A 23,568-nucleotide genomic window follows, 5' to 3' on the forward strand; every position below is an offset into this window, starting at 1 on the left:
CAAGAAAGCTTATTGGTATTTAATGGAAGAGGCAATTTCCTGAATATATTTTGGAAAAAAATATTTTTTTATTATTTTTAAAGCCCATGTTGGGCTTAGAAAAGCTAGAACCGAATGTGGGGCTTTAACTAACAGCACTGAGATCAAGAGTCAGATGCCTAACTGACTGAGTCACCCCTACACCCCAATATAGTTTTACTTTTAAACATCTTAATAATAAATATATACATCTGCTTTTCAGATTAACATTATTTTTATTGTTTTCCTTGGGGGAAGGAAAGCTGATTGCTGAATTTTACTCAAAATATTTTTGGTCAAAAAAGTAAAGAGCTTGAAAATTTTCTAAGAAACTGATTGAATAAGGATTCATTTTGGATATCACTACTGCCTCTGGATAACAAGTGTTACAAAAAGAATATGGCTGAAGGCAAACATCATTCATTATAGTTTTATTCACTTAATTATGAAATAAATAAAATGATATGAGCCAGAAATACATCATATTATATACCAGCTTACTCACCTACTTGCCTGATCTTATAATGATTGTTAGCTTCATAGAGCCTAGATATCACTAAAACGGGATTTTAATAATCATATTGTAGGATATCTAGAAATATTAAACATACTTTATGTAGATTATAAATTTTTTGGTTGCCTGAACCACTGCTGTATCATATGTACCTGTACTTCAGTTCCTCCCACAGAATAGCTAGTTTCTGACGTGTTAGGAGAACTGAAAATTCAGAAGGGACACTGAGGCACCCCAGAATTTAGTAATGGAAAAAAAAAATCTCCACTATCCTTGTGGCTAGAAGTGTAAGGAAAACAGATAATATTACCAGAGGCCAAGAGCGTGGATCACTGTATCTTTACCCATGAGGGGCAGGCCTGCCTAGAGATTGATGCAGGCCACTCCCACCGATATCCCTAAAGCAAGAGGGGGATACTCTAGTGTCTGCTTCCAAATCACTAATCTCCTCTCACAGCCTCTCATTGCTCAACACTATCTCAAATTCAGATTACAAGGAAAATATAATCTGCACAAAAATCACTAGAAATGGACTCTGAGCAACAGAACCAATAGAATACATCGAAGAGATTGCTGATATTTTTATGAAATTCCAGTTAAGAAAAAGAGTGACAGATCAAGACCAGAGACTTACATTTAGAAGCATCAAGTGGAAGTTGAAGGTTTAATAATGAATACTTTTATTAATTTCTATAAAGAAATAATAAATATGATGAAAACCAAGTCAGTAGATGAAAGAAGAGGGACAAATTAAGAAGTGAAAAAGAAAAAAACAAAAGACCCTATATAAAAATATTTTTTTTAAAAAGCAATCTTACAGAAAATGAGCAAGCAAAGGTAAGAAGATTGAAAAGGGACAAGTGAGTAATATCCAACTTCTATTTTATAATAGAAGATTATATATATGACTGATATATATATGACTGATATATATGTCCATATAAAAGTTGTCTATCTATATTTATCTACATATCTACATATCTACATATATATATATATATATATATATATATATATCCAGGAGTATATGTATACAAATGCCCATATATATCCATATGTAATTATATATGTATGAAAATATTGTACAACTGTTTTTCTTTTCTTTTTTTAGATTTTATTTATTTATTCATGAGAGACACACAGAGAGAGGCAGAGACATAGGCAGAGGGAGAAGCAGGCTCCATGCAGGGTGCTTGAGTGGGACTCGATCCTGGGTCTCCAGGGTCACGCCCTGGACTGAAGGCGGTGCTAAACTACTGAGCCACCTGGGCTGCCCACAACTGTCTTTCTATATATTGTACACACATATATACATATATAAATATGTTATTACATACATAATATAAACATATTTATAATATGTTGTATATATAATATATACAATAATATACAAATACATATTATGTATTTATATTTATATGTCATATATATTTCATAGAGATGGTAAAGTTTATTTCCTTAGTAGATCTGGAAGCATTACATAAAATAATTTAATTTTTTATATCAGTTTCATTTTTTCGGTCTGAAACAATAAGAGACTCCAAGAGCTAGAAGTTCATGCTGCTCAAAAGGTATTTTGATTGCATGAATGTTGATACTGAGAAAGAGTAAAGGCATAGTGTCATTTTTAATGATCTTTAAGTGTGGAACTATCTGATCCTCCATGGAAATCCTATTTTGTATTTTAGCCATACTTCTGTTCAAGAAATTAATTTTCATATTCCATTTATTATGTGTTTACTATGAGTTTACTCCACTTATTCACTGTTCCAAGGACATTGAAAACATTTATATTTTTTCTCCAAGAAATTCCTTGTATATGTAGAGCCAATCCCATCACCTCCAATGCTGCCTACTAATTCAGTTTATCATCATGTCTTCCCTGAACTATTTCAATAGCTTTCTCACGAGTTGCCTCTTCCCATTTATGTACCTATTCACGTTAATCTAGGCTCCACAACAAGCTCTTTTATCCATTCAAATGTAGATCAAGCTATTTCTAAAGTCAGAATCTCCCAATGTCTTAGCTCTTGTAATAAAAGCTAAAACTCTAACCAGGCCTACAAGTCTCTTCATGACTTTTTCCTACCTCCCACTTCTGCTCTGTATTTGAGCACATATCCTTTCCCTGACACCAGGACTCACCATGTTCCCTCCACGATGCTGCCTTCCTTGCCAGTTCTTAAACATGCCAACCAGGTCTTCACTTCAAAGCCTTTGCTCTTTCAATTCTCTCATGCTCAAATACTTTTCCTGCACATAAAGCAATTGTTTACTTTTCAATTCCTTTAAGTCCCTTCTCAAATGAGATCTTGTCAGAATAAGTTCTGATCATACCTTTTTATGCTCCATTGACTTACTAAGCTTTCTACTTCTATCCTCAAGTTCATGGGCATTTCTCTCTGACATTCTAATTCTGCTGTTGACCCCATTTAAATTTTTATCTAATTTCTCAGTTGTAATATTTCCATTGCTTTTTCTTTTTAATATCTTTTCAATTGTTGATAGTTTGATTTTTCTATTTAAGAGAGATTATCATTAACTTAATGAAGCATGTTTATAATATCTGCTTTGAATTTTTGGTAATTCCAACATCTGTATCATTTCATGGTTGATTCAATTTTTTGTATTTTTCCTTGAAAATTAAGGTTTTCCCAATTCTTCACATGCCAACCAATTTGGATATATATCTAGAAACTTTGATATTTTAATTATCAAGAATAAGTGATATTTAAGTCTTAAGGAAAATATGTGCTCTAACAGGCAATTCATCTGGTTAATTTCATTGAAATAGATATTTTCATGAATTTCAATCTACTTTTTCTGGGCAGTGGTTCCAACATCAGTTCAATTTTCAAAGCCTTTGCAGTGTTATTCACATATGTCTTATGTACATACCATCTTGCTCACCAGTCTGGAAATTGGGCATTGATATACTCTATAGTAGGTTCTTAAGACTGAATAGTGATTCAGCGTCAGACTCACAGTTGTGCACTTTGCTAAGGTATTGATTTCCATACTTTGCCACACATTTCCTTCTATCCTTTATATATCTGGAGCCAAGCTTCTGAAGGAGAGAAGGTAGGGAGCAGGGGGAAGGTTTCTGGCCCATTCTCTGGGAACCACAGATTCACTGGTCAGATAAAAGTGTTTAGTTAGCATCCTCAGAGTTTTAGATGTCAACAGCTGTTTATTATAATAATAGTATAATAAGCTGTCATTATTGCTGTGGTATCTCCTGGGAACTTCTCTTGGAGTGAAAGAAAAAAAAAAAAACAATTGTGATAATCACTTTTTCTGACCCATAACACCCCTCTTGTATATTCTTGGTCCAGAAGGAGAGGGCTTCTCTAAGATCTCTTTCAGTGCACACTTGGTGTACATAATGTGTTTCAATCTGCCTCTGAGTTCAGAGAGGTAATAGTGGAGGAAAAATGGTAAAATTTGTGCCAGTTTGGTGGAACCTTGAGTCTGTCTCTTCTCTAATCCATCTGCTCTTTATTTTTAAGAAATATGATAAAGCTGCTCCAAGCATTGTGCCCAGGAGTTGTAGTTGCTTTCAGTGGGAGAGATGGGAGGAATTTGCTTACACTAACACCCCTGGAATTGGAAACATTCATCCCACATTAGTATTTATTTGAATTCAAGAAAGTTTCCTCCTTTGTGATTTTATTTAGAAAATGATGCTGAACTTATAATGGCTAAACATACATTTTTGAAACAGTTGGCTAAAACCTCCATACAGACTATTAGCAAATCAATATGTGTTATCAGTGACTAATCTACAAATTGGTAGTAAATTTTGCTTTGGGAAATTTCTGATAACAGCTTAACCTTTTGACTGGTTAAAACAATGGAGACAATGGAGTCAAATGGAGACAATGGAGACAAAACTGTGGCTCCTTAAGAAATATTCCTTTGGATACATACAATGCCAAGCCTCCAAAAGAAAAGGGAAAATGTAATACAGGGACATTTCAACATGATTAACCAAACCTTCAAATAACTCAATTGTATTTTCCTCACTTTTCACATTTGGGATATGTGGTAAATAACAAATTAATAATTGGGTCTTAGAGATGTATTTGAAAATCAATACTTTTTAGGCCCTACCTTAGGGTCAATAGGGACCAAAGCCAATATCCTGTAACTCCTCTATAATTTCATCTCCATTTCTATGCAATGAGAATTGATGCTTCAAATGATAAGCCTGAGGCATTGCAGTTCCTGAATTATCACAGATTCAATTATCTTCAGACTCATGAACTTGCTAAGGTGGGCAAGAAGACTAATACATTTGAGAAGGATTTTAAAATAATAAGGATTGACCTGAAATGATTGGGGAGTTAATTCTTAGTTTTCATTGACTTTTATTAACCATATTAACTGAATTTTTAAAGCATTACTGGTAATCAAGATTTTTCCTACAGATAGATAGTCTTCTGTTTTGGAATTTGCTTTGAATATTGTTGAATACATTTGAAGAGAAAGAGTAAAAGTTAATTCTTTTGTGATAGTAAGAAATTCACCTGTGGAATTTTTCTATACCTATAGAAGAGTTCAGTAGCTATTTTAGTTGTCATTAATGTAATTAGAAGGAATAGTTTAGAAACTATGGATTTGTCAAAATAACAATATCTGGAAAATAAATATTGTTTATTATTATTATTATTATTATTATTATTATTATTATTTACTGAATAAGTGCTATTTACTTCTTCATTCTTTCATTTCCCAACAGTTATTTATAAGTATAGAGATAGTTTTACATTAGGGAAAAAATTAATTAGAATTAATTAGAATCAATTTCACTGAATTTTCCTAATACATATTTAGTTATGCAATCGTATTCCTTTCCTAGCTTTGTGGATATGTAGAATGAGGATTTCTGAAAATTGTCTACTTACAGGATGATATATTTTATTCCTGAAAGAGAGCAAATATACATTACATAATATGTAAATTGTAGCACAGCTTTTAAATATCAAATTCATAATTAGACATCCTGCTCAGCCAGATTTCATTAATCCTTAATCTTTTAACATACTGTGTGCTTCTTGAACATAGACTGTTTCTGGCACAAACTATAAGGGAAGTCCTACAGACATTTGTTGAAATAAAAACAAAATGACAAATGAATTATCTGAGAACATTTAAAAACAGTACAAAATGCATTGTTTTAACCTCCGATTCTACTCTTGATTTTGTCAAACTTTTGTTTATTTTTCAGAGCACATGAGAGGCAGGCAGTCATAAAATTTTCAACTGCATCCTTAAGTTGAGAATGGCTAAGCCATGTGGGACATTTCCACTAAATTGAGAATCAAAACATGCCATGCTTGAAAGAGAAAAATAGTCAGATTTTGCTCAAGAAAGAGATTGATTTGTCTAACAGAAAATTCCTGAGGCACTTGGCTGGCTCAGGTGTTGAGTGTCTGCTTTGGCTCAGGTTGTAATACCAGGGTCCTGGGATCAAATCCTGTATCAGGCTCCACACAGGGAGTCTACTTCTCCCTCTGCCTATGTATCTGCCTCTCTCTGTGTGTCTCTCATGAATAAATAAATAAAATCTTAAAAAAAAAGAAAATACCTGTATGTAAAGCATTTTAAACTTGATTTGACTAATTCTCCATTATGTAGTAAACTTTCAAATTATTCTCCTCCTCTAGTGATTTTTTTGCCCCTGTAACAGAAAGGTTAACAAGTCTTTTAAAAATATGCAGAAGAAAGTAGAGTTGTGCTGGGAAGATGCAGTCTGTGTTTGAATAGTGTTTTCTTGGGTAAAGTTTATGGGGAAAATCTCATGTAGAACCAATGTGGTATAAAGAAAAAAACCCTCTGTTTATTAATAAAGGGCCATAGAACAGGGCCATATAGCAGACATAAAAATAGAAGAAATTTAGTGATTACCTAATGACATGACATTGTGTGGGACTCCAGGTGATTGTAGGAAATTCTAAAGGTCACAGTACTACAGAACTGGATATAATGCCCTACATCTGATTCAGAGTATTTAGTTCCTTTTGCTGTATCTTGTGCTGTATCTGCTTTCTCTGAAATAGTAGTTTTATTTTTTGCAATTTAATCAAAATTTCTTAATGTTCTGATTACTGCCCCTGCTGACATTCTGGAGTTTGGTTCTTGTTTTCTCGTGGAGATTTTTGTGTTTTTTCTTTAATTATTATTTTTGTTTTTGTTTTTGTTTCACTGTACTTATCTTTTCACTTATTAATGTATTCATTCATTCAAGACCTATTTGAAGACTGCATATTTTGTATCTCATACTATTATAGGTATATATAAACAAGCTAATAAAAATATTCTTGCCCATATGTTAGAAGAGATAAATATTATGGAAAAAAGGAAGTAAGGTAATGAGGAATTATCAGGGATAGAAGTAAAGGAAAACATTTCAGTGCTTGTTAAAATCAGAGTAGGCCCATCAGAAAGGGGAAATTTGAGAACAGATCTAAAAGGACCCAGAGGAGTAAAGAATGAAGATATCTAAAGGAAGTGCATTCTAAGCAAAGGAGACAGTCAATAAGGAGGGCCTCAGCTGAGCATGTGCTTAACAGGTTCTCACAGAAACAATAAGACAGTCAATGAGGCAAAGAAGAAAATAATGCGAGAAATAGAGGATTAATATGATACCAGATCATGAAGGACAACGACATCCATGGTTGAGTCACACAGGGCCATCCTAGGACTGAGATTCAATGAAGGAAGCAGAATACATTCCTATCCTTACCATGAGACTAATAAGCACTGAGAGCAAAGCAACAACAGTCTAATATTGGGAAAAGGGCAAGGATTTGGAGAGACACCATTTGTGGCACAGTTTTGCAAGATGGGAAAAAATTTAGAGTGGAACTCTCAACACTGAGTACAACCTTCTGGTAATTCAGCCCTCACCTAAACATAAATTAGAAAATCATGCAATAATGATGGCAAGACCCAAACTTGGCCCAAGTACTGACTAGATTAATTTAAATCCTCCACACACAAATCAAGTGTTAGAAAGAGGCATGCTTATTACCAAATTAAATACTATTTTTCTTAGACTCTTTTGTTCCATAAAAGGTTTCTGAAATTCAACTGAAAGTTATGTAACACATAAAAAATTATAAGAAAAACATATTATTAGAAAAAACAAGCAATTAATAGAACCAGATTTAGAAATAGCACACATACTGTAACTCTTAGAGAATTTAAAATAACCATTACAAATATATTTTCAAAAATCGAGTAGAAACATTGTACAACATGCATAAACATATGGGGAATTTCAGCAGATAGTAAATACAAGAAAGTAAAATGGAAATGATAGGAAAAAAATATAGTAATAAACATGAGAAACTACTTCAAAGGACTCATCGGTAAGCTCAATATAGCCAGAGAAACTTAATGAACTTAAAATAGGTCAACAGTAATTACAATAAGTGAACGGAAAAAAGGCATGAGGAGGAAGATGATAATTTTGATGTAAAAACTCCAGTGAGAAGACAGATTATCAGACTGGATAAGAAAGCATACCCACTACATATTAGGTACAGGAAATACATTTCAAATATAAATGCAAAGATATGAAAAAATGGAAAATGATTTATTATACAAGCACTAATCAAAAGAAGGATTAAATGACTGCATGATATAGAACGAATTGTACTTCACACTAAGGAAAACTATCAGGGAAAGAGAAGGAAATTATATAAATATAAAGAACTCACATCAGTAAGATGATATAGCATTTCAAAATGTATGTATATATTAATTTATTTACAGTATAACCGCACAGTTTTGAAATTTATGAAGCAAAAAATTGATAGAGTGAAGAATGGACAAATTTACCATTATATTTGGATACTTACATAGTCCCTTCTCAGTAATCATTAGAAAAAATATAAGGATAATCAGACCTAAATCATACTGTCAATCAGCTTTATCTAATTGACAATTATAGGACATACAAACTTAGAATAACAAAATACATATTTTTTAAAGAGAACTTAGAATATTCACAAACTAGAATTATATTTGGGGTCACAAACCTCAACATATTTAAAAGAAGCAAAAATACAAAAGATCCTTAACAAACAATACAAATAAGGGATGAATAACAGAAAGATGTCACAAAATACACAAATATTTAAAAATTATATATTTCTAAAAAATTGATGTGGAAATATGAAGCCTAAAGTAAATTAGAAATATTTTGAATTAAATGAAAATCAAAACATATCAAAAGTTGAGACACAGAGAAATGTATAGCAATAATATCTTATATTAGAAAATAAATAAGGTCTCAAATCAATGATCTAAGTATTCATTTTAAGAAACTACAAAAGGAAGAGAAAATTGAACTTAAATAGGAAGAAAGTAACACAAATGAAACCAGAAAGCAACAAAACTGTAAAATAAAACAGAAAACATCAAGAAAACTAAAAACTGATTAACTACAAAGACAAAAAATTTTAAAAGACAGATATTTGGTCAGATTGATTAGGAAAAAAGTAGAGAAACCCCAATTACAAACACTAGAAAGAGACATTCCTACAGATCCTGATATTAAAAACTTATTAAGGTAATATTATGAACATCATAATAAAAATCCTACAACTTAATAAATTCCTTGAAAGATTAAACTATCAAAGTTTAATCAAGAATTGACTTGCACTACCATTGAATGAACTGAATTTATAGTCACATTCTTCCAATACATAATGTTAGGCACAGATGCCTTGAAAAAAGTTTTGTATCACTCAATTAATTTTACAAGGTCGTTGTCATATTCATGTGAAGCAGAAAGAATGAGAGAGAGAGAAATGAATAGAAGATAAGAGAACAGAAGGGAAGAGAAGAATTGAAGCTCAATATTTATCATGAATATAGACACAAAAATCCTCCACAATATATTAGAAAGTTAAATCCACTAATAAATAAAAAAGATAACACATCATGCTCATATGCTGGTAATGCAAATTTGGTTGAAATTCTGAAAATCAAAACAATCTAATTCATTATATAAATAGAATATTTATATATATTCTCACTGAATCACCAGAAATAGAAGAATCATCTTTAACTTGGCAAAGAGAATGTATGTTCCTCAACAAAACAAAACAAAACAAAACACCCTACAGATAGCATCATACTTAATGGTGAAACACAATCTTTTCTCATGTTTTCCTAACATCATATTCATAGGTCAAACACTGATTTTTTTTTTTCTCATTTATTTCTAACATATTTGCATTAGCCACTGTTCTATCATGAAACTCTAGTCAATCCAATTAGGTAAGAAAATAGCAAAAGGAATTTGGAAAAGAATTAAAACTATCTCTATTTGGAATTGACATAATTTTTTTAGGTATTGGATTCCAAACAGTCTTTAAGAAGCTACTAGAACTAAAGAGTGAGATAAACAAGATCACTTGATAATATTGAATAATAAATTTAATTAACATAAGAACAATGCATGATTAGAGATTAAAATTTTATAAAAAATATTTAAAATAGCACTAAAAAGATGGAGTCCTTTAATATAAATCCAACCTAACATATGCAAGAGCTGTGTCTTAAAAACTATAAAACATTGATGAGAGAAATCAGAGATCTAATTAAATGAAGATATATACAATATTCATGGATTAGAGAACATAATTTGTTACTATGTCAATTTTTCTCAAATTATTCTATGCATTCAGCATATTGCCACTATTTATCCCAGCAGTACTTTATCGATATCATTAAGGTGACTCTAAAATACACATGGAAAGCAAATTTGCTAGAATAATCAAAATAATTTTTAAAAAAGTCTGTGGACTCACACTATTTGACTTCAATGTTTACTATAAAGCTAAAGTAATTACTGCATTGTAGAATTGTTGCAAGAGTAAACAGATGATTAGAGTAAAAAATGCAAGAACAGACACGCACACACTATTTAAATAGTTTCAATACAGATATCAAGTCAATTCAATGCAGAGCTCATAGAATATGTAACAAATGGTGCTAGCATTGAACGTTCAGCCACACTGAAGAAAAATAAAAAGGGAGAGATCATTTCAATCCATACCTTACAACCTTATAACATATATAAAATTCATTCAAAATGGACATAGACCTAATGTGTGACCTAAAATGACAAAACATTTAGAAGAAAACATGCAAAAATATTGAAAACATGCAATAGATTGTGTTAGACAAAAATTTTGCAGAGAGGATAAAGCATGAATCACGAAACAAATGTGGAAAGAATGGACTTTATCAAAATTATAAACTTTAGCTCTTTATAAGTCACTGTAAAGAAAATGAAGATACGACACAGACTGGGGGAAATATTTGTAAATATATATATGATAAAGAACTGGAATCCAAAATATAGAGCTGTTAAAATTAAATAATGAGGAAACAATCAATAAAATTTTTAAAATAGCCAGTATACTTAAGCCTACATTTTACCAAAGATTACAAATAGCACATAAACACATGAAATTATGCTCAACATTGTTATTATTTTTTGGATAATGTGATAAAATCACACATATCAGAATAAATAAATTAAAACAAAAACAAGGAAAAAAAACAGCATCAAGTGCTTGAAAGAATGTGTAGCAACCAAAATTTTCATATCTCCCCAGTAGAAATGCAAAATGTTAAAATTAATTTGCAAAAGTGTTTGACAATAATTATAAAAATAAACATATACTTATCATATGATCCAGCAATACCTTCCTTAGACATTTATCTAAGGAAATGAAAACATTCATACAAATACTTGTATGTGAGTTATCACAGTTACTTTAGTCATAATCATCAATACCCCTAAATAGTTCCAATGACCATTACTGGAGAAAAGCTTATAAATCATGGAGACATTACTACATTGGAATTCTCCTTAGTAAACAAATGGAATGTGAATGGACCTCAAGTACATGTTATGACATAAAAAAATTTCAAATGCATCATGCTAATTAAAAGAAGCCAAACTCAAAAGCCTATTCATTCTTTGATTCCATTTATATCACATAGTACCAAAAGAAAAGAAAAGAAGGAAGAAAAGAAAAGAAAAAGAAAGAAAAGAAAAGAAAAAGAAAAAGAAAGAAAAGAAAAGAAGAAAAGAAAAGAAAAGAAAAGAAAAGAAAAGAAAAGAAAAGAAAAGAAAAGAAAAAATCAAAACTACAGAAAGAAAAACATCAGTGAACGCCCCTGGCTGGACTTTGGGGCAGGAGATTAACTACAAAATTTTTCAGGTCAAATAAACTGTTATATATCTTGCCTGTGATTGTGAATACATGACTGTAACATTTGACAAAATTCACAGCACTGAACACTTAAACAGGTTAAGTTTTACTACATATAATTTATACTTCAAAAAATTTACCTTAGTAAAACTATTGTGATGAAAAACACAGCTGATACTTGATTATAGACTAGTTAGTGGTGAAGATGATACTGACTGACTGCTATGGATAAAGACAATGTTGACTATATATATATTTAGTCATATACATATATATATGTTATATATATATATATATATAATGAGGATTGGGTGCCAGGAACTATGTTGCTTTATAGATATTATCTTCAGAGTTTTTGACAGAATTGGGAATTATGTGTAAGAGTATCACTTTTTTCTTCACTGGGAAAATGAGTTTTATATTAGCTAAATAGTAAGCCAAAGCAACAAAGCTTAAAGGCGTTTGAGCCCTAAATGACAGATCCATTAGATTCTAAGAGACATGCCACCCCCCTTTTTTTGGGCAGTGAGAAAATAGGATGGAAAGGAGCTAAAGATCTTAGTGAGAATTAAGAACTTGTCCTATTATTAAAAGAGCATGAGAAAGGTGGCAGGAAGATTAGATTCAAAGAAGGAAATATCAAAGTGGCTAATGACTATGGTGAAAGTTGAATTGGGATGGCAAATCAAAGCCCTGGAGATGAAATGAATGTGACATTATGCTCTTAAAAGGGTTGTTAACACTTACAGTGAGATTTTTGAGGTTGATGGCAAAAGGGGGACTTGGTTCACATTCAACTAATTATATTATAGTTAATTGAGAATTCAGTTTTGTGTATAAATTTATTTCTGTATGATTCTCTGCATATGCATATAATGTAAAGGTCACAAACAGACAGGGCTGTTTCTCAAAAGGAAAAGAAAATATACTGGAACTGAAACACTAATACATATTTCCTGACTAATGGAAAGGAAAAAAAAGGAGGAAGGAAGGGAGGGAGGAAAGAGAGAGAAGGAAAAGAAAGAAAGAAAAATTAAGCCACCATGTTAGCCTGCAAATTGGAGGAAATACGAGCTGTATAAAAGTTTAATAAATAAAAAGTAAGAATTAAAGTGAGTATTTTCATCGTGATCCACAGGGAATTAAGTGCATCAATCTCTACATTTACCTCGATAGCCTGACCTTAGGAAGCAGAAATAATTGAGAAAGTGCTCAGAGAATCCCATTATTAGAGAGTGAAATTACATAGAAAAACCTAATCCTGAAATCCTTATGCAGGTGAAGTCTCCTCGAAGACAAGCTTGTAGACTACAGGGAGCTGACAAATGAAATTGTGTATAAGATTATCAGTCTCCCAGAGACACTTGTGTCTGCTCACTTTATTGGAACAGCAACACGAGTGTCCATTTCCTGGCAATGAGAAGTGCCTGAAGAATTTATCTACCATCTAGGAGGAGTGTGAAAAATACCCTGTAATATCATTTAAAAATATGTTCATTTGCTAGGAATGAACATTGAGGATAGCTGCTACAACTGGTTTGAAATTCATTCTCTAACATGAAAAGGAAGGCTTCAGACATTTCACTAGGTTACAGAAAAAATAAAAATTAAGAGCACTTGATCGTGCTGTGGAAAATAAAACATTACGTAAAATAATTTTATTTTTCTTTTTTAGGACATTGGCTTTTTGGAATATGAATAATTTATAAAAGTAATAGTACTTTTTAAAATGTAAAATGGAGAAGGTGCTAGGATGCTGTGCTTCAATATTAATGCATCTCTACATTTTTAAAATGTTAATATTATTGTAAAGTTCTAAAAGCTTTACATATGTCATCTCAATGAATTATCTATGATGATGCAGCTTTTATCGTTATACCTATTTTACAGAAGAAGAAGTGGAGGCAGAAGTGTATGGACCACATACTTGTGAACCATAGTGTTCTTAGAATTTTCCCTACAGAGCCTGATAAAACTGGGAAAATTGTGCTTTGGCATAACCTCATCTTTAGTTCTGCTTCTTCAGAAGTGCCCTTCTGCTGGTTTTTGGAATGACCTACCTGGGCCTATTTGGTTGAGCAAAGATTCATGCTCAGATTTTTTTCTGATATTCACTTCCCTCCTTTATCAAAATTTATTTGTTGGTATTCATTCCCTGAGGACCTTGCTAAGTAATTCCTTCTCACAGGCTAATGGAACAACTACCTTCCCAGCTAATAGACTTGCACTTCAAAAGAGCCATTTTGGAGACATTAACTTATGACATTAACTTGTGGAAAAAATGGATATTGATGAAGAGACTTTTAGGCATCAAACAGGCCTCTTACTTACTATCTGGAGTACTTAGAAAGTCATTCTGTACTATTCTGCCTATAATGTACTTAGCGATAACATCCAAGTCATCTGAGTAAAAGCTGAATATTTAAACATCTGAGACCTCTAGAGCTATTCTAAATTGCCTTATCAAGTTATGAGATGTCCATGTGATCAGAGGATACCAACTTTAACAGAATTGTTTACTTTCAGGAGTTAGATACAGATTTTTATTTGTACTTAGCATTTGGAAGACGAGGTAATCTAAAACTGACATGGATTGTTCTTCACTGAGTAGGTGTTAAAATTATACCACCAAGACATGCATTTCTGATATACTCAACAGTGTGTGATCTTAAGTTGCTATGCCATGAGAAATTGTACAAAAGTACAGTATATTTTGTTGACCACAATATATGCAGAAATCTTTGAAATTTGTCTGAGAAGTCCAGGTTCAGAGTTATGCATGTACTGCCATTAATAATGAAAATACCCTAATATTCTAATGTGATAACTTACAACATGATCAACTGTAGATTTTTTAAAAATCTCTGGCTATATACTGCAAATTATTCAAGTATATGACATACTCCTGAATCAATCAATTAATAGTCACAAAATATAGATACCACAAACATAGAAGCTTATTATTCTTGCTTTCAATATGAGTCTATAAAATCGTGCATAAATTATGCAAATGTTACCAACTGTATTATTTTGTCACTCAGTGGTTATTAGGTGCTCACCAAGCAGAATGTCCATATGTCACATTTCAAAAGTGTAAATTTTTTGCAAAAGAACTCTCAGAGTTTCAACAGCATAACTGAAAATGGATAGTCCCCAATATTTATTTTGACCTTAGAAAATGTGAGTTCACACAATATACTCAAATTCACATTATATTCATTGAAAAATAGTTTGAGTTCTGATCTAGTGTATTCTGTACTGAAAGGGGCATTTCATATATGAAATAGTCCTATAAAATAGCACTATATTTTAGGGAAATTGTCAAGTGCATGAGGCTAGCTTTTGAATCGTATGTCCTGTTAAAACCCACTTTATTTTGTGTTTATTTCCCGAACAACAATTTAAACCTTTTTAAAAATATATTTTAGTTATTTATTCATGAGAGACACAGAGAGATAAGCAGAGACACAGGCAGAGGGAGAAACAGGGGCAGAGGGAGAAGTCCCCTGTGGGGAGCCCCATGTGGGACTTGATCCTGGGACTCCAGGATCACACCCTGGGCCAAAGGCAGATGACCAACTGCTGAGCCACCCAGGCATCCCTAAACTGACTTTTAAGATACACCATATACATTAGGTAGGCCTGTCTGGTTGCTTTCCTTTCTAATTTCATGTTTATATTATCTATTATCTTTCATTTCTCTCTTTCGATATATATATATATATATATATATATATATATATATCAAGAAAGATATATATATATATACATGTGATATATCTGTGTGTGCATGTCTGTGTATTATATATATATATAATATATATATATATATAATACACATGTATACCTAACTTTTTTTTTTTTTTTTTTTTTAAATATTTTATTTTTATTTATTCATGATAGTCACAGAGAGAGAGAGAGAGAGGCAGAGACACAGGCAGAGGGAGAAGCAGGCTCCATGCACCGGGAGCCCGACGTGGGATCCGATCCCGGGTCTCCAGGATCGTGCCCGGGGCCAAAGGCAGGCGCCAAACCGCTGCGCCACCCAGGGATCCCTGTATACCTAACTTTAATTAATCTCCAAAAGGCCATTGACCACTCTCCCACATCTCACACATTTCCATCATTTATTAGCTCTTCTAGATGTACTCTGGAAAAATTAGACTTGATTCTTTATTTCCTCTCCTTCTCAGAGCTTTATAACAATCCAAGGCAGTGGCAAGGCAGTGGTGCTCCCTAGGGAAAGACCAAGTGGCCCTGAGTGTAGCTGAGGAAGAAGCTGTTCAAGTTCTGGCAGGTGTTGAACTGTGAGAGGTGACTGAAGTCCTGGGTGATTGGGGCTGTGACAGATGATGGGTTGACCAGGCAGCAACACCTCAAGAAGCAGGTGTAAGGTGCACAAGCCAACATGACTCTGAGAAGAAGCCCAGAAAACTTCTTCAGCAGATCTGGCTTGCCCAGAAGAAGAAAGTAGTCTCTGAAGTGGAAAGGCCAGCCAGGGCTTGTGAACCACAGCCCAAAGGGCAAACAAAGACGGAAGCATCCCAGGATGTAGACATGGAAGACCCTGAAGCTGAGAGCTAAATCTCTCACCCCTCCTATCAGAAGGTTCTCAGCTGGAGCCAGGAGGACTCTGGTTGCTTCAGAAGACTTTGGAGAAAGCATTGCCCCTTCTCACTCTCTCAGAGTCCTCTTTCTTAATGACCCCAGTGATCTACCTTTGAGGGATGTATTGGGAGAAGGAGGTTGAGAAGAAAGATTGGAGAAGGGGTTCCTTAGCCATCAGCAACATTTGTAATTGAAGCCCTAGAGTTCTCACTGAAACCAACAAAACCTCAAAGGATCCAAGACAATAAAGAGCTGATCTTATGAATTGTTATGTAAAAAGAAAGAATGCTAGAGGTATTTATTTCCTAGAGAGAGGTAACAAAGAGCAAATCTTTAATGGGTGTTGCTACAATTAGATGGAGCAACTAGTTTTGCAAAGTTTCTTACCTTTCTTAAATTTGTTTTGTCATCTGTAAAAATGAACCATAGGGTGGCCAGATTTATTTAAGATTCAAATAACTAAATTGTAGATGCTTTTATACATACAAAAGTGGGAGCCCAGTGCCTGAACCATAGCATGCACACAATGGATATCTTTATTTGAATTTCAGTTGAAGAAGCAGGATGTAGAGGGTTAGTGACTGGTATTGGGTCCGGGAAATGAGAAGCAAATAAGTAGACAGGGAAGTAGAAGAATTGGGTTTTCATGGGAAAGGTCCTGGTATCTGAACATCAGTGGTTAATATGAGAAGGCAGAGGGCACAAGCAAATGCAGGAGGTTATGAGATTTTTGGTCAGGGGAGAGATGGCGCTTATAGAGCTCTGTATATTGAATTGTCAAGTGTTTTATGGGAAACAGATAAGGAAAGGAAGAGAAGAATGAGATTATAGATTAACAGCTATTGGAAAATGAGATAGAGAGGCAATGACTGGGAAAATTGATGAAGTGGTAGATATCAGTAGTATATGAAGTAGAGATATAAAGAAGAGATACTTTTATAATTTGGGGAAGTGGCACAAAAAGGGGTGGACATTGGCTATAAAACTTAAAATGGGGCTTCCATACATTCCCTCTGATACTTTATGAGATCTCTTTCAAGAAGCAGCTTGATTTTCTTTGTAGGAAAAAAAAAAAACAAGTTCCTTAAAGAAAAATTATTTTCATGGTACTTAAAATCCTTGAGGTTGATCCTATGCTCAGTGCATTGTCTACTTAAAACTTAACAGGAGCCATATGACTGTTGTGATAAAAATAGATTATTTTTATGGCTGAGGAAATTAATAGGTTACACTGCAAATTTGGGGCCATATGCAAGCACAGAACAGGCCATACAAATGCTAAATAACAATGGTCTTTATCTGAAGATTCATGTATATAATCATTTTAAGAATCTGTTAGGGTAGTAACAGCACTGGGAGTTTTGGGGGAGGGCACTGAGTATTTTATGATTTAAGAGATGTATATATACTGAACTTAAAGCTGAAACAGAATACTGTCTGTGTTTATCCGGTGTTGTTTAATGGCTGAGGACCTTCCAAAATTGGCTTAGAGCAATCTGTGATACATAATTGCTGACTTTAAAAGTTCAGAAAAAGTTGTTATGGTTTATTTGGAGATATCATATAGTTTACCAAAGTCTCCTGGGCTTGTTGACATCCCAGATACTTTGTGAATGAGGCCTTTTTTATTCTCCCTTCATTTGTTTAGCTCTTTACCTAATTGATTTTCTGTGCTAATACACTAAAGGTCTGAAGAAGGCAGTGCCTCAGGTGTGACAGATGAAATAAGGTGCTTTTTAGTCATTGCTTTTATCCTCCGTGGCTAATGTGTTGGTTACAGCTGTGCAGTTTAACAGCAAAATCAATACATCATTTGCTGCAGGTACCTGAAAAAATTTGGAAGTCCTTCAATATTTTAACTATTAGATTTCCCCTCGAATTTTTATGTATTCATGTATTCATTCATGTATTCAGGTATATTCATTCATTCGTGTATTCATTCATTCATTCATTCATGTTTTCTGATACTGAATGTTACAAAGTTAGAGATTTTTTTTCCCCTCCCTTTTGCCTTCTCTGCAAACACAGTCTTTTCCACTAGCTGGTTAAGTTACTTTTCTTTGGGTTTTGGAACATCTGCCAATCTAAATGAATCCTGTAAAGTGTAAAATAAATGTTTAAAAAATCTTTTCCATTTTGTCTAAATCATCTTTGAGCTTAAACATTTAGCATATGTTCTACTGAAAATGGAACCACTTTGTATTGTGCACGGAAGGCAGTATGTGTGGGGGCACTTGGGTAATTTCTCATGTAAATGGATGCTTATATTGCCAGTTTTCCATTTTACATTGGCAATGACACGGTTTCAGCCTGAAACAGGAAAAAAATTCTCTTGATTAGAACATTTTCCCTATTCAATATTCTCTTGCATATATTTATATTCTTTTTTGTTATTCTCCAAGTGTTTAGTGCATTTTAGTTTTGCTTTCATACGTTGAATATAAACTTGCAAAGGGTGGGAAACATGACCCACTTCTCTCTCATCCTATATAGTCAGCACAAGCCCAAGATAAGGAGTGAGGGAAGCTCATACAGCTTTGAAAATTCACGTAAAATTTATCAAGTTGATTTACTGTTAGTAGGTTCTTAGAAAAACCTGTTGTTGTTTTTTAATTGGATTATCTTTAAGTGTTGAGTTTTTCTATATATGTCCATGCCTGTGTATAATTTATGAAAGCAGCTGTCTTATGCAAGAATTTTATCTCAAAGTGAACTTAGTATTTTTTAAAATACATTTAAAAATGACTAACATGGGACACTTGGGTGGCTCAGTGGTTTAATGCCCAGCTTCAGCTCAGGGCATAATCCTGTAGTCCCAGGATCAAGTCCCACATCGGGCTCTCTGCATGGAGCCTGCTTCTCCCTCTGCCTGTGTCCTGCCTCTTTTTCTGTGTCTCTCATGAATGAATAAATAAAATATTTAAAGAAATAAAAATAAAAAATAAAAATGACTAACATGCTTATTTCAAAGAAGATGCATCTTCAGATGAAGTAGATATAATACAATGATGCTTAAAAGAACATACAGATCATCAACATTTATTCCATATTTTACCATGTTATTTGCAATAAATCTAATATTAAATCTTATCATTTTAAATGTTAGCATCTAGAAAGATTAAAGATTTAAAAGGCTCCCCACTCATATTTTTTAAGAAAGGACAACTTTTTAGGATATGTCATAAAATCAGCTGTAGTCTAATCCTTTCCATATATACAAAGGCCATGTTTGTTCATGATAACCCTGTAACAAAGTGAGAACTTGATTAAAATTAACTCAGTTTAGAAAACTGGAGGGAGGCAAGATGGTGGAAGAGTAGGGGTCCTCCATTCATTTGGTCCCTCAAACTTAGATAGTTTTCAAAACATCCTGAACACCTATGAATTCAACCTGAGATATAAAGAGAGAACACCTGGAACGCAACAGAGAAAACAGTCATCTCTTCTGACAAGGTAGGAAGGCAGAGAAGAGGAAAGGAGGGGATATATTAGAAGATAAAGGGCAGGGGAGGGAGCTGTGGAAAGCTGCTGCAGGAAAGTGGGGCAGCGGAATATTGGGAACTTTAGAAACCTGAGCCTGAAAGAGTCTTCCCTGACTGAAAAGTGCTCAGTGGGGAAATAGGGCAGAATCACAGGAGCAGTGAAGCCACAATATTCCCAGAGACACAGTAGGAATAGGGATGCCTGGGAGAAAGCTCAACACATACCATAGTTGGATTGCAGTAAAGGGCTGGAATGCTGCAATCCTCCCAGGGTGTCTGGGAGAAGCAGGCTGAGTATGCAGGCCAGCACCTGAGCTCTCTTTACCCTAGAGCCTGGCAATAGGTGGAAGTGGGCTATCCTCTGTTCCCTCTGGGTGAGTTGGACCGTGGAAGCACAAGCCCAGCAGTGTAGGGCTCTGGGTCCCAGGTCACCACAGCAGACAAAGACAGTTATTTTCTCTGTTCCTTCTGGAACAGGTGAAACAGGAGAGGGCTCAAGATGGTGAATGCTCTCATGTCTCTAGGTGTCCTTCAATTTGTACAGATCAGTGCCCCCACACCTGTCCCCAGGAGGATCTAGGCCAGTGTGCACTGAGAGACTGCAGGTTCACCACACAAGGGGAACTCAGGCTCCGGGCCTGGAGATCTGGCCAGTGCCATTTTTTTTCTTTTCTTTTCGCCTTTCATCTGGGACACATATGGCCTCTAGGGAACAAAGGCCTCACAAGACAAACATCTTCACACTGAGCTGGGCCACCTGGCAGAGGGAGGGACATCTTTGCCTAGGCACAGACATCTGAGAATCAGCATAGCAAGCCCGTCCTCCAGAAGGACTGCTGGAATGACATACTGGACCAAATGGATCTGATAGATAGATAGATAGATAGATAGATAGATAGATAGATAGATAGAGAACATTCCATCCTAATGCAACTGAATATACATTCTTCTCAAGATTACATACTGGTTCGCAAATCAGGTCTCAACCAATACCAAAAGATTGGGATTATCTCCTGCATATTTTCATACCACAAAGCTTTGAAAATCTTGTGATTTTCATTCAATCACAAGAAGAAATTTGGAAGGAACTCAAACATCTGAAAGTTAAGAGCATCCTACTAAAATATGAATGGATGAACCAGAGAATTAGAGAAGAATTACAAAGACTCATGGAAACTAATGAAAATGAAAACACAACTGTTAAAATTCTTTGGGATACAGCAAAAGTGGTCCTAAGAGAGAAATATATTACAATACAAGCCTCCCTCAGAAAATTGGAAAAATCTCAAATACACAAACTAACCCTGCACCTAAAGGAATTGTGGAAAGAGCAGCAAATAAAGCCTAACCCAAGCAGAAGATGAGAGATAATAAATATTAGAGAAGAACTCAATGAAATAGAGACCAGAAGAACTGTAGAACAAATCAACGAAACCAGGAGCCTGTTCCTCGAAAGAATTAATAAGATAGATAAACTCCTAGCCAGACTTATTAAAAAGAAAAGAAAAAAGACTCAAATTAATAAATTCATGAATGAAAGAGGAGACATCACAACCAATATCAAGAAAATACAAATGATTTTAAAAATGTACTACGAGCAACTATATGCCAACAAATTAGGCAATTTGGTAGAAATGGATGCTTTCCTAGAAACCTACAAATTACCAAAAATGAAACAGGAAGAAATAGAAAACATGAACAGGTCAATAACCAGCGAGGAAATTGAAACAGTCATCAAAAACATCCGAGGAAACAAAAGTCCAGGGCCAAATCGCTTTTCAGGGGAATTCTATCAAACATTTAAAAAGAAATAATACCTATTCTACTAAAACTGTTTTATTTTTTTTTTTTACATTTTTTTTTTTACATTTTTATTTATTTATGATAGTCACACACAGAGAGAGAGAGGCAGAGACACAGGCAGAGGGAGAAGCAGGCTCCATGCACCGGGAGCCCGACGTGGGATTCGATCCCGGGTCTCCAGGATCCCGCCCTGGGCCAAAGGCAGGCGCTAAACCGCTGCACCACCCAGGGTTCCCCCCTAAAACTGTTTTAAAGGGAAGAAAGGGAGGGAATACTTTCAAATTCCTTCTATGAGGCCAGCATTTCCTTGATCCTAAAACCAGACAAAGACTCCACCAAAAGGAGAATTACAGGAATATCGCTGATGAACATGGATGCAAAAATTCTCACCAAGATGCTCACCAATAGGATCCAACAATACATTAAGAGGATTATTCACCATGACTAAGTGAGATTTATCCCTGAGATGTTAGGGTGATTCCACATTCATAAAACAATCAATGTGATAGATCACATCAAAAAAAGGAAAAGACGAGAAACATGTGATCCTCTCAATAGATGCAGAGAAAGCACTTGACAAAATACAGCATCCATTCCTGATTAAAACTCTTCAAAATTGGGATCCCTGGGTGGCGCAGCGGTTTGGCGCCTGCCTTTGGCCCAGGGCGCGATCCTGGAGACCCGGGATCGAATCCCACGTCGGGCTCCCGGTGCATGGAGCCTGCTTCTCCTTCTGCCTATGTCTCTGCCTCTCTCTCTCTCTCTCTGTGACTATCATAAATAAATAAAAATTAAAAAAAAAAAAACTCTTCAAAATATTAGGATAAAGGGAACATTTCTCAGTATCACAAAAGCCATTTATGAAAAGCCCACAGCAAATATTCTCAATGGGGAAAAACAGACAGCCTTTCCCCTAAGATCAGGAACACAACAGGGATCTCCACTCTCACCACTGTTACTCAACATAGTACCAGAAGCCCTAGCCTCAGCAATCAGACAACAAAAAGAAATGAAAGGCATTTAATTTGGCAAGGAAGAACTCAAACTCTCCCTTTTCACAGATGACATGATACCGTACATAGAAAACCCAAAAGACTCCACCTCAAGATTGCTAGAACTCATGCATCAATTCAGCCATGTGGCAGGATACAAAATCAATGCATAGAAGTCAGTGGCCTTTCTAATTTATAACAATGAGACTGAAGAAAGAGAAATTAGGTAATCAATCCCATTTACAATTGCACCCAAAAACCATAAGATACTTAGGAATAAACCTAACCAAAGAGGTAAAGGGTCTATACTCTAAAAGCTACAGGACACTTATGAAAGAAATCCAGGAAGCCGTAAAGAGATGGAAAAACATTCCATGCTCATGGATTTGAAGAACAAACATGGTTAAAATGTCTATGCTACCCATAGTAATTTACACATTCAATGCAATCCCTATCAAAATACCATGAACTTTTTTTCATAGAGTTGGAACAAATAATCTTAAGATTTGTATGGAACCAGAAAAGACCCTGAATAGCCAGAGGAATGTTGAAAAAAGAAAAACAAATCTTAGGGCATCACAATGCCTGACCTCAAGCTGTATTACAAAGCTGTGATCATCAAGACAGTATGGTACTAGCACAAAAACAGATACATAGATCAATGGAACAGAATAGACAACCCAGAAATGGACCCTCAACTCAATGGCCAACTCATCTTTGACAAAACAGGAAAGAATATTAACTGGAAAAAGGACAATATCTTCAATAAATGGTGTTGGGAAAATTAGACGGCCACATGCAAAAGAATGAAACTGGACGACTCTCTTAAGCCATACACAAAGATAAACTGAAAATGGTTAAAATATCTAAATGTGGACAAGAATCTATCAAAATACTAGAGGAAAGCA

Source organism: Canis aureus, chromosome 7 (assembly GCF_053574225.1).
Source record: "Canis aureus isolate CA01 chromosome 7, VMU_Caureus_v.1.0, whole genome shotgun sequence".
Lineage (NCBI taxonomy): Eukaryota > Metazoa > Chordata > Mammalia > Carnivora > Canidae > Canis > Canis aureus.